Here is an 11,640-nt window from a genome sequence, read left to right as displayed (position 1 = left end):
TCAATACTGTAACTAACCAAGCGTTGATAAAACCGTACCAAATTGGTACAGGAATAACACAGATAGAACAAAGAGACACGTTTCACCACATGTATAAATCTGAAGCATCAGTTTGGGATGTCCATTCCCCACCAAATATAGTGAGGAGAGGAAGCCCAGTGACTGGCAGTGAGAGAGTTTGGAGCGAGATGGAACTGGGCCGACGTTCTACAGATTTAACGTGTTATGACTTTTTAACCTCTGTCATATTGTGGATTCAGAGCTATCTATCTAATAGGAAACAGAAGGTTTTATTTTATGGAAGCTTCTCTAATGTTAAACATGTAAAGTGTGGTGTATCGCAGGACAGCTCTCTTGGCCCTCTACTCTTTTCTATTTACCAATGACCTGCCACTGGCATTAAACAAGCCTGTGTGTCAAGGTATGCTGATGATTCAACCCTATACGTGCCAGCAACCACAGATTCAGATCAATTTTATTATTCCACCAGAGGAAAATTCATTGGGTAATGTGCTCAAGAAGACAGCACATAAACCATGAAAACACAGAAACTACACAACAAAATTCAATTCAATTCAAAATTCAAGTGCCACAGCTACACACTTAAAGTGAACGTGCATTATGGTGTATACTCAAGGGACCAACAGGCTATGTATTAATACAGCCTAATGGCTGTTGAAATAAAATAGTCCCCATATCTATCTGTTTTAATTGTCTTTTGAAGAAGTCTCTTTCCCCTTGTCCGGCTGCTGCTGTGACTGAGTTTTGAGTGCACGGGATGAGTACTGTCCTGTAAAATGATTTTAAGTTTTAGGAGGATGAGTTTTGTGTACATGTTGGTGGCTGATTCTTGATCTATACCAATTATCCTTCCAGTCGTCTTAATCAAGTGCTGAAGCTTGACTTGGTCTTGCACTCATATGTTTCCAAACACGCATATCAGACCAAAGGACAGTACACTCTGCAGGACAGATTTATAGAACATTTGTAAGATGTGGCGGTCGACATAAAAAAAAACATTCTCTGTTGCAATTTCTTTATCTTTGCAAAGGCACATTCATTGAATTTCAGTTTATTGTCTATTTAGATTACCAGGTACTTATATGTGGTCACTCTAATGACGGATTCCCTATTGATCTTCGTAGGGGTTAGTGGTGCTGTTCCTTCTGAAATCCATTTCCATCTCTTTTGTTTTCTCAGCGTTTATTTCAAGAAAGTTATCTACCACTGGACAAACACACCACTGGATGAATTTGACCATTTCTATGTCAAAACCTTGAAGAGAGACTTGGTCTGGGTGGAGAAAATCCACAACAGCTGTGTCATCTGCATATAAAAAAATGTGTGGGCTGCGTCAAAGGCTTGACAATCATTTGTATACAGTGTGTACAGTATCGGTGAAAGTACCCAACCTTGAGGGGCTCCCTTATTCACCGATCTAGATGTAGAGATTGTGGAGTTAAACTTCACTTGTTGAGTACAGTTCACATGGTAACGATTAATCCACTTGATCAGTAGAGCGTTGACACCCAAATTTACCAGCTTATCCACCAGTAGGTGTGGTTGGATGATCTTAAACGCGCTACTGAAGTCAATGAATACAATTTTCACTAGGCTATTTGCCTTTTCTAAATGTTCGTAGATATTGTTCTGCATCACCAGTAACGCATCATCAACACCCCTGGAGGCACAGTAGGCAAATTGGTTTGAGTGTAATTGGGATGAAAGACAGCTAGTGAAATCACTACAACCCTTAACAAAGTGTTGCAGTCAGTTTTAGAATGGGTGGCCAGTAACAAACTGGTCCTGAACATCTCTAAAACTAAGAGCATTTTATTTGGTACAAATAATTCCCTAAGTTCTAGATCTCCGCTGAATCTGGTGTGGCTGTTGACCCAGTTTAGGATACTAAATTACTTGGTGTTACCTAAGATAGTAAGCTGTCATTGTCAAAACATATTGATTCAATGGTTGTAAAGATGGGGAGAGGTCTGTCCGTGATAAAGAGATGCTCTGCTTTTTTGACACCACGCTCCACAAAGCAAGTCCTGCAGGTTCTAGTTTTATCTTATCTTAATTATTATCCAGTCATATGGTCAAGAGCTGCAAAGAAGGACCTAGTAAAGTTGCAGCTGGCCCAAAACAGAGTGGCATGTTTTGCTCTTCATTGTAATCAGAGGGCTAATATCAATAATATGCATGCCAGTCTCTCTTAGCTAAGAGTTGAGGAAAGACTGACTACTGTATCGCTTCTTGTTTTTCTAAGAAACATGAATGTTTTGGAAATTCCAAATTGTTTACTTACACACAGCACTGACACACACATTTATGGAAATGTACAGTATTATACAGAGCCATGATTTCATGGAACTCCCTTCCATATCATATAGCGCAAGTGAACAGCAAAACTGGTTTCAAAAAACAAATAAAGCAACACCTCATGGCACAAGGCATCTCCCCAATGTGTCCTACTTTTTGTGTGTATTTTGGTACTGACAATGTATGTGTAACTGATAGATGCAAATACACACACTACATGTCAATGTTTTAAAATGTATGTCAATTGTAATGGGGATCGTAATAAACATCGAATCCAAAAAAATCTAATTGAAGAAAAGCCCAATATCAATACAGTTTTCACTTCCCACAACTATAATCTGTTGTGAACATAGTGCACTAAGTTATGTAGGCATGACCCTTTGTCAAAGTTTCTGAAAATTGCATTGTTTACCAAGAGCCAGCAGCATACCACCCTGCATACCACTGCTGGCTTGCTTTGAAGCTAAGCAGGGTTGGTCCTGGTCATTTCCTGGATGGGAGACCAGATGCTGCTGGAAGTGGTGTTGGAGGGTCAGTAGGAGGCACTCTTTCCTCTGGTCTAAAAAAATATCCCAATATCCCAGGGCAGTGCTTGGGGAAACTGCCCTGTATAGGGTGCCGTCATTCGGATGGGATGTTAAACGGGTGTCCTGACTCTCTGAGGTCGTTAAAGATCCCATGGCACTTATCGTAGGGGTGTTAATCCTGGTGTCCTGGCTAAATTCCCAATCTGGCCCTCAAACCATCACAGTCACCTAATAATCCCCAATTTACAATTGGCTCATTCATCCCTCTCCCCTGTAACTATTCCCCAGGTTGTTGCTGCAAATGACAATGTGTTCTCAGTCAACTTACCTGGTTAAATAAAAAATTCAATAAAAAGGAGTGCAAGGGCAAAATGAGCTTGCACAATGCAAGTGCACATCATAGAGAAGGTGTTTCTTAATGGAAAAATAAATGCTAGAATGTGCCAATAGGATCTCGCTAGCTCATGCTTGGCTCTTTCAACCTCCTTGCTTGTTCTGCCCACTATGCTTCATTTGCTCCCATTGAAAACAAAATAGATTAACTATTTTGGGTTAGTTATGTGATAATCTTTCAAAACAGGGCTAAAATGAAGATGACCTGGAACGCGCCCAGTCTTCGCCTACAGCTGATTTCTGACCAATCACTGGTTAGGTGTATGGTTCGTTACTTCCGTTTCCGCTCCGCTATCGAAGCCCTCCCCCTTACCGACAGAAAGAGAATCGAGAACACCCAAAATAGTTTTAAAAAGCTTCTAACAGCTCGCATTTCAATAAAATAAACCACTGAGCGTAACGTGTGTGTGTTGAGGCAGGCGGAGTTTGCAAGAATTTGTTACGAATTCAGGTGATGAGTGAACGCACCTGTAGCCACCTGTCTAGCCAATAGCTAGCTGGCTAGGTACAGTAGCTAGCTGCCGGCACAGAGACGTGACCCTTTGCCAAAGTTTCTTAAAATGGCGTTGTTTACAAGGAGTGCAAGGGCACTTCACAGAGAAGGCATTCCCTAGCGGAAATATACATACTAGAATGCGCCAATAGGATCTCGCTAGCTCATGCTTGGCTCTGCCCCCCTCCTTGCTTGTTCTGCCCACCATGCTTTATTTTAATTAGCTTTCATTGAAAACGACAGATTAACTATTTGGGGTTATTTATTTATTTGGTGATAATCTTTCGTGACACAGCTAAAATTAAGATGACCTGGAACGCGCCCATTCTTCGCCGACAGCTGATTTCCGTTTCCGCTCCGCTATTGAAGCCCTTCCCTCGTGCCGGCCTGAAAGAGAACCTAAAACACCCAAAATAGTTTTACAAATCTTCTAACAGCTGTTTAAACCGAGAACCGCCCAACACACAATGTCATGGTTTAATTTTCACTAGTCTCTGAGGTAACCCATACAAATGAATCGAAGGATGGAGGTAGTTTTGTGCCAACGAAAAGAGTTACATAATAAACCACACCTATTTATTGCTATTTGGTATTTTATTAAGATCCCGTTAGCTGTTGCAAAAGCAGCAGCTACTCTTCCTGGGATCCACACAAAACATGAAACATGACATAATACAGAACATTAACAGACAAGAACAGCTCAAGGACAGAACTACATGCATTTTTTTAAAGGCACACATAGCCTCCATATAAATACATACACACAAACAGTGGTGAAAAAAGTAACCAATTCTCATACTTGAGTAAAAGTGGAGATACCGTAATAGAAAATTACTCAAGTAAAAGTGAAAGTCACTCAGTAAAATACTACTTGAGTAAAAGTCTAAAAGTATTTGGTTTTAAATATAATTTGAAATATAATAAATGTAATTGCAAAAATATACGTAAGTAGTAGTGGCTAGAGCGTTGGGCCAGTAACCGAAAGGTTGCTGGATTGAATCCTGGAGCTGACAATACATCTGTCGTTCAGCCCCTGAACAAGACAGTTAACCCACTGTTCTCCTGTCATTGTAAATAAGAATTTGTTCTTAACTGACTTGCCTAGTTAAATAAAGGTTACGTTTAAAAAATGATAAAGTATAAATCATTTAAAATTCTTAATATTAAGCAAACCATTTTCTTGCCAGGGGCACACTTCAACACTCAAACATAATTTACAAAAGAAAGCATTTATGTTTAGTGACTCCACCAGATTAGAGGCAGTAGGGATGACCAGGCATGTTGTTTTGACAAGTGTGTGAATCGGACCATTTTCCTGTCCTGCTAAGCATTCAAAATGTAACGAGTACTTTTGGGTGTCGGGAAAATGTAAAAAGTACATTATTTTCTTTAGGAATGTAGTGAAGTAAAAGTAAACGTTGTGAAAAATATAAATAGTTGAAGTACAGATACCCCAAAAAACAACTGAAGTAGTACTTTACACCACTGCACACAAACTATCTAGGTCAATTAGGGGAGAGGTGCTGTGCCGTGAGGTGTTGCTTTATCTGTTTTTTGAAACAGGTTTGCTGTTTATTTGAGCAATATGAGATGGAACGGAGTTCCATGCAACAATAGCTCTATATAATACTGCACGCTTTCTTTAATTTGGGGACTGTGAAAAGACCCCTGGTCGCATGTCTGGTGGGGTAAGTGTGTGTGTCAGAGCTGTGTGTAAGTTGACTATGCAAACAATTTGAGATTTTCAACACATTAATATTTCTTATAAAAAGAAGAAGTGATGCAGTCAGTCTTTCCTCAACTCTTAGCCAAGAGAGACTGGCATGCACAGTATTTATATCAGCCATCTGATTACAATGAAGAGCAAGACATGCCGCTCTGTTCTGGGCCAGCTGAAGCTTAACCAGGTCTTTCCTTGCAGCACTCGGCCACACGACTGGATAATAATCAAGATAAGACAAAACTAGAGCCTCTCAGAACTTGCTTTTTCGATTGTGGGGTAAAAAAATCAGACCATCTCTTTATTACGGACAGACCTCTACCCATCTTTACAACCATTGAATCTATATGTTTTGACCATGAGCGTTCTTATGCACTGCTCAAAAAAATAAAGGGAACACTAAAATAACACATCCTAGATCTGAATGAATGAAATATTCTTATTAAATACTTTTTTCTTTACATAGTTGAATGTGCTGACAACAAAATCACACAAAAAATATCAATGGAAATCAAATTTATCAACCCATGGAGGTCTGGATTTGGAGTCACACTCAAAATTAAAGTGGAAAACCATACTACAGGCTGATCCAACTTTGATGTAATGTCCTTAACACAAGTCAAAATGAGGCTCAGTAGTGTGTGTTGCCTCCACGTGCCTGTATGACCTCCCTACAACGCCTGGGCATGCTCCTGATGAGGTGGCGGATGGTCTCCTGAGGGATCTCCTCCCAGACCTGGATTAAAGCATCCGCCGACTCCTGGACAGTCTGTGGTGCAACGTGGCGTTGGTGGATGGAGCGAGACATGATGTCCCAGATGTGCTCAATTGGATTCAGGTCTGGGGAACGGGCGGGCCAGTCCATAGCAATCAATGCCTTCCTCTTGCAGGAACTGCTGACACACTCCAGCCACATGAGGTCTAGCATTGTCTTACATTAGGAGGAACCCAAGGCCAACCGCACCAGCATATGGTCTCACAAGGGGTCTGAGGATCTCATCTCGGTACCTAATGGCAGTCAGGCTACCTCTGGCGAGCACGTGGAGGGCTGTGCGGCCCCCCAAAGAAATGCCACCCCACACCATGACTGACCCACCGCCAAACCGGTCATGCTGGAGGATGTTGCAGGCAGCAGAACGTTCTCCACGGCGTCTCCAGACTCTGTCACGTCTGTCACATGTGCTTAGTGTGAACCTGCTTTCATCTGTGAAGAGCACAGTGGCGAATTTGCCGATCTTGGTGTTCTCTGGCAAATGCCAAATGTCCTGCACGGTGTTGGGCTGTAAGCACAACCCCCACCTGTGGACGTAGGGCCCTCATACCACCCTCATGGAGTCTGTTTCTGACCGTTTGAGCAGACAAATGCACATTTGTGGCCTGCTGGAGGTCATTTTGCAGGGCTCTGGCAGTGCTCCTCCTGCTCCTCCTTGCACAAAGGCGGAGGTAGCGGTCCTGCTGCTGGGTTGTTGCCCTCCTACGACCTCCTCCACGTCTCCTGATGTACTGGCCTGTCTCCTGGTAGCACCTCCATGCTCTGGACACTACGCTGACAGACACAGCAAACCTTCTTGCCACAGCTCGCATTGATGTGCCATCCTGGATGAGCTGCACTACCTGAGCCACTTGTGTGGGTTGTAGACTCCGTCTCATACTACCACTAGAGTGAAAGCACCGCCAGCATTCAAAAGTGACCAAAACATCAGCCAGGAAGCATAGGAACTGAGAAGTGGTCTGTGGTCACCACCTGCAGAACCACTCCTTTATTGGGGGTGTCTTGCTAATTGCCTATAATTTCCACCTGATGTCTCTACCATTTGCATAACAGCATGTGAAATTTATTGTCAATCAGTGTTGCTTCCTAAGTGGACAGTTTGATTTCACAGAAGTGTGATTGACTTGGAGTTACATTGTGTTGTTTAAGTGTTCCCTTTATTTTTTGAGCAGTGTATATCCTAGATATAAGACAGACACTTCAAAACCTTTTTCATTTTGACTGTCTTTTTTTCTCCATTTATGAATGGGTTATTCAATGCGTTTCTATGGGCTAAATTGAAATATTATCCCCAAAAATGTATATACAGTACCTAAAGGAGTCCTACAATTCAAAATCAAATAGCTAAATGACCCAACCATCTTAAAATAATGTCATATGTTAGCTACACTCTAAAAATTAGGGGTTCAACTGGAGTTCTTCTAAGATCCTCAAAGATCCCCGAAGAACCTTAGGGTTCTTGGCAATGAAAAACAGCCCCAAAAGGTTCTTCAAAGAACTTCTTAGGAGGTGGGGTTCACAGGTGGGGGCCTGTGCCAGGCCTTGGAATTGCACACTTCAGAATCATTTTGGTAGCTCATGTTGACCAGTAGTGTGTGCCACAAAGTTTTTGACTCAAAATTGAGGAAATTTGAAGGGGGGAGGATTTCGGCAAGGCTATTTTCTTGCCTGCTGACCCCCCCACCCCCCACCCCACCCCCTTCTCTCTTGGAATTGCAGGGCCTGGCACACTTCAGAATAGTTTTTGGTGACCTATCATGCCCTCTGATGTGTGCCACAGGAGGTATTAGACTCTAATCACAAAAGGAAGTGGTTATTTCAACAATAATCGTTTTCAGAGCCCTCTACTGTTCTCTCTACCCATTCCTCAATCCCCCATCCCATCGTGCTTTTCCCTCTTATGGCTTTTCCTACATTTTTTTTAACTTTTTCTGATTTAGCTTTTAAGAATGTAGGTACATTAGTAATAATAACAATAATATTAACAGTAATAAATCCAAAAATGTGTACTCTGGGCGAAAAAGAAAGTTAAAATATATAAGTCAACATGAGTGCATATCCATAATCACAGAAAACTGTTATAATAATAGAAACAAAATAAGAAAAAATGCATAATAATATAACAAACAAAACTATGACTGAATGTGCCTCCATGAAGAATCCTCTCCCCAATAGGTCCCATCGCCCTCAATAGGACACCCCCATCAACCTCCCCCCGCCCCCACCCCCCACCCCTCAACCACAAAACACAATAATGATAATAATAATAGAAAATAAAATATATATATACCAAGATATACATACACATACACACACATGTACAGTACATATACATAAACATATTCACAGGAAACTCAACTTATCTCCTATCTCCTTTCCTACATCAGATATGCAGGTGACATTTCCACGTGGATGACAGCACATAATCAGCAAGACGGAGATGCTCTTCATCCGAGGGAATGCCTGCCCATTCTCAGATGTTAGATAATCCGAGATGATCACATGTCATTTACATTCCGGCCCTTGTCAGCTCCAGATTTGACTACTTCAACTCACACCCTGCTGGAATCCCTGCATTCTCAGAAACGTCCCTTTTTCATGACCCTGTCTTTCAAAGATAATTCATTAAAATCCTAATAACTTCACAGATCTTCCCTGTAAAGGGTTTAAACACTGTTTCCCATGCTTGCTAAATGCACCATAAACAATTAATCAACATGCACCTGTGGAACGGTCGTTAAAACACTAACAGCTTACAGACGGTAGACAATTAAGGTCACAGTTATGAAAACTTAGGACACTAAAGAGGCCTTTCTACTGACTCTGAAAAACACCAAAAGAAAGATGTCCAGGTTCCCTGTTCATCTGTGTGAACTTGCCTTAGGCATGCTGCAAGGAGGCTTGAGGACTACAGATGTGGCCAGGGCAATAAATTGCCATTTCTGTACTGTGAGACGCCTAAGACAGCGGGCGCTACAGGGAGATAGGACAGACAGCTGATCATCCTCACAGTGGCCGACCACGTGTAACAACACCTGCACAGGATCGGTACATCCGAACATCACACCTGCGGGACAGGTACAGGATGTCAACAATAACTGCCCCAGTTACACCAGGAATGCACAATCCCTCCATTAGTTCTCAGACTGTCCGCAATAGGCTGAGAGATGCTAGACTGAGGGCTTGTAGGCCTGTTGTAAAGCAGGTCCTCACCAGACATCACCGGCAACAACGCCGCCTATGGGCACAAATCTACCGTTGCTGGACCAGACAGGACTGGCGAAAAGTGACGTTCGGATTCGTGTTTATCGTCGAAGGAATGAGCGTTACACCGAGGCCTGTACTCTGGAGCGGGATCGATTTGGAGGTGGAGGGTCCATCTTGGTCTGTGGCGGTGTGTCACAGCATCATCGGACTGAGCTTGTTGTCATTGCAGGCAATCTCAACGCTGTGCGTTACAGGGAAGACATCCTCCTCCCTCATGTGGTACCCTTCCTGCAGGCTCATCCTGACATGTCCCTCCAGCATGTCAATGCCACCAGCCATACTTCTCGTTGTGTCCATGATTTCCTGCAAGACAGGAATGTCAGTGTTCTGCCATGGACAGCGAAGAGCCCGGATCTCAATGTACATCATTGAGTACATCTGGGACCTGTTGGATCGGAGGGTGAGGGCTAAGGCCATTCCCCCCAGAAATGTCCGGGAACTTGCAGGTGCCTTGATGGAAGAGTGGGGTAACATCTGACAGCAAGAACTGTCAAATCTGGTGCAGTCCATGAGGAGAAGATGCACTGCAGTACTTAATGCAGCTGGTAGCCACATCAGATACTGACTGTTACCCCCCCCCCCCCCCCCCCGGGACACATTATTCAATTTTCATTAGTCACATGTCTGTGGAACTTGTTCCGCTTATGTCTCAGTTGTTGAATATTGTGTTCATACAAATATTTACACATGTTAAGTTTGCTGAAAATAAACGCAGTTGACAGTGAGAGGACGTTTCTTTTTTTGCCTTAGTTTATGTTCAGATCATTCCTGAGAGAGAAGGGGTGTAGTATCTCCAGGTGGCCATGTGGTACTCTTCCTCACCCATGCCAACAAGATGTTACTTCTTGTGGGGTCTTTGCCTTGAAAGTAAGTATGAGAGTATGCGGAAAACTGAAATACTCATCAATTTTTTTTAATGTTCTGAAGGAGGAGTCGATAGTCTTTTCAAATACGAACAAAGCTGTTAACATCATGAGAGAAGAAATAGCAATCACTCTCCTCCAAAACACTGGTATATTCAACTTCTAATTTAATATAATTGTAGATTAAAAAAAACACATTTATATGGCTCTTTCAAGGTTATCTTTGATCCAACTTCTGACTAGATGACCACTAAAACACATGTATTTAAATAATTATGTTACAAGAAACCTATACTATTCCCTTGTTCCCTGTTTGCTGAGAAAAATACATGTAAAGATATTGACTACGTGACATTATGTTTTACTGGATGACCTGAGCCAACTGTGCCACTGTGACAGTAATGAGGGTAATTGCTTGTTCACTTCTAAAGGAATTTTTAGGAGTACGAATTTGTATTGGCAGTAATATTTCTAGAGGTAGGATCATCCGCTTTGTCTGATAATGAAATAATTGTAATTCAAGAAAATGTAATTAATGTTTTAAATATATTAACAATTTTCATCATACATTTCAGGTTGGTTGTGACCGCTGCCCACGATGGTTCCACCAGTCCTGTATGAAAACCATCCCATCAATAGAGGATTATTATCATGCCACTGTCACGTTCTGACCTTAGTTCCTTTGTTATGTTTTTGTTTTAGTTTGGTCAGGGCGTGAGTTGGGGTGGGTAGTCTATGTTATTTTTTCTATGTTGTGGTTTTGTGTTTGGTCTGGTATGGTTCTCAATCAGAGGCAGGCGTTGTTCGTTGTCTCTGATTGAGAATCATACTTAGGTAGCCTTTTCCCACCTGTGTTTGGTGGGTGATTGTTTTCTGTTTAGGTTGTTTCCCTGACAGAACTGTGCGCTTTCGCCGTTTGTCATTTTGTTTGAGTGTTTTTCTTGTTGTTGTGAACATTAAATATGAACAATTTCCACGCTGCACTTTGGTCCTCACCTTCTTCCACCGACAGTCGTAACAGACACAAGGCGAGACCCAGACGCAGACACAGGAGGCAGATGGTTGGAGTCTTACAATGTTTATTCATCCAAAAAGGGGTAGGCAAGAGAATGGTTGTGTAGAGGCAAAAGGGTCAAGACTAGTTCAGAGTCCAATAGGAACTGAAGGGCATGCAGATTCAAGGTCAGGGCAGGCAGGATGATCAGGCAGGCAGGAAAGTAGTCCAGAGTCAAGCAGGGGTCAGAACCAGGAGAACTAGCAAAAGAGAATAGAAAAGGAGTACGGGG

This window comes from Oncorhynchus mykiss, chromosome 16 (assembly GCF_013265735.2).
Source record: "Oncorhynchus mykiss isolate Arlee chromosome 16, USDA_OmykA_1.1, whole genome shotgun sequence".
Taxonomy (NCBI): Eukaryota; Metazoa; Chordata; class Actinopteri; order Salmoniformes; family Salmonidae; genus Oncorhynchus; species Oncorhynchus mykiss.
Note: the sequence above shows the minus strand (reverse complement) of the source record.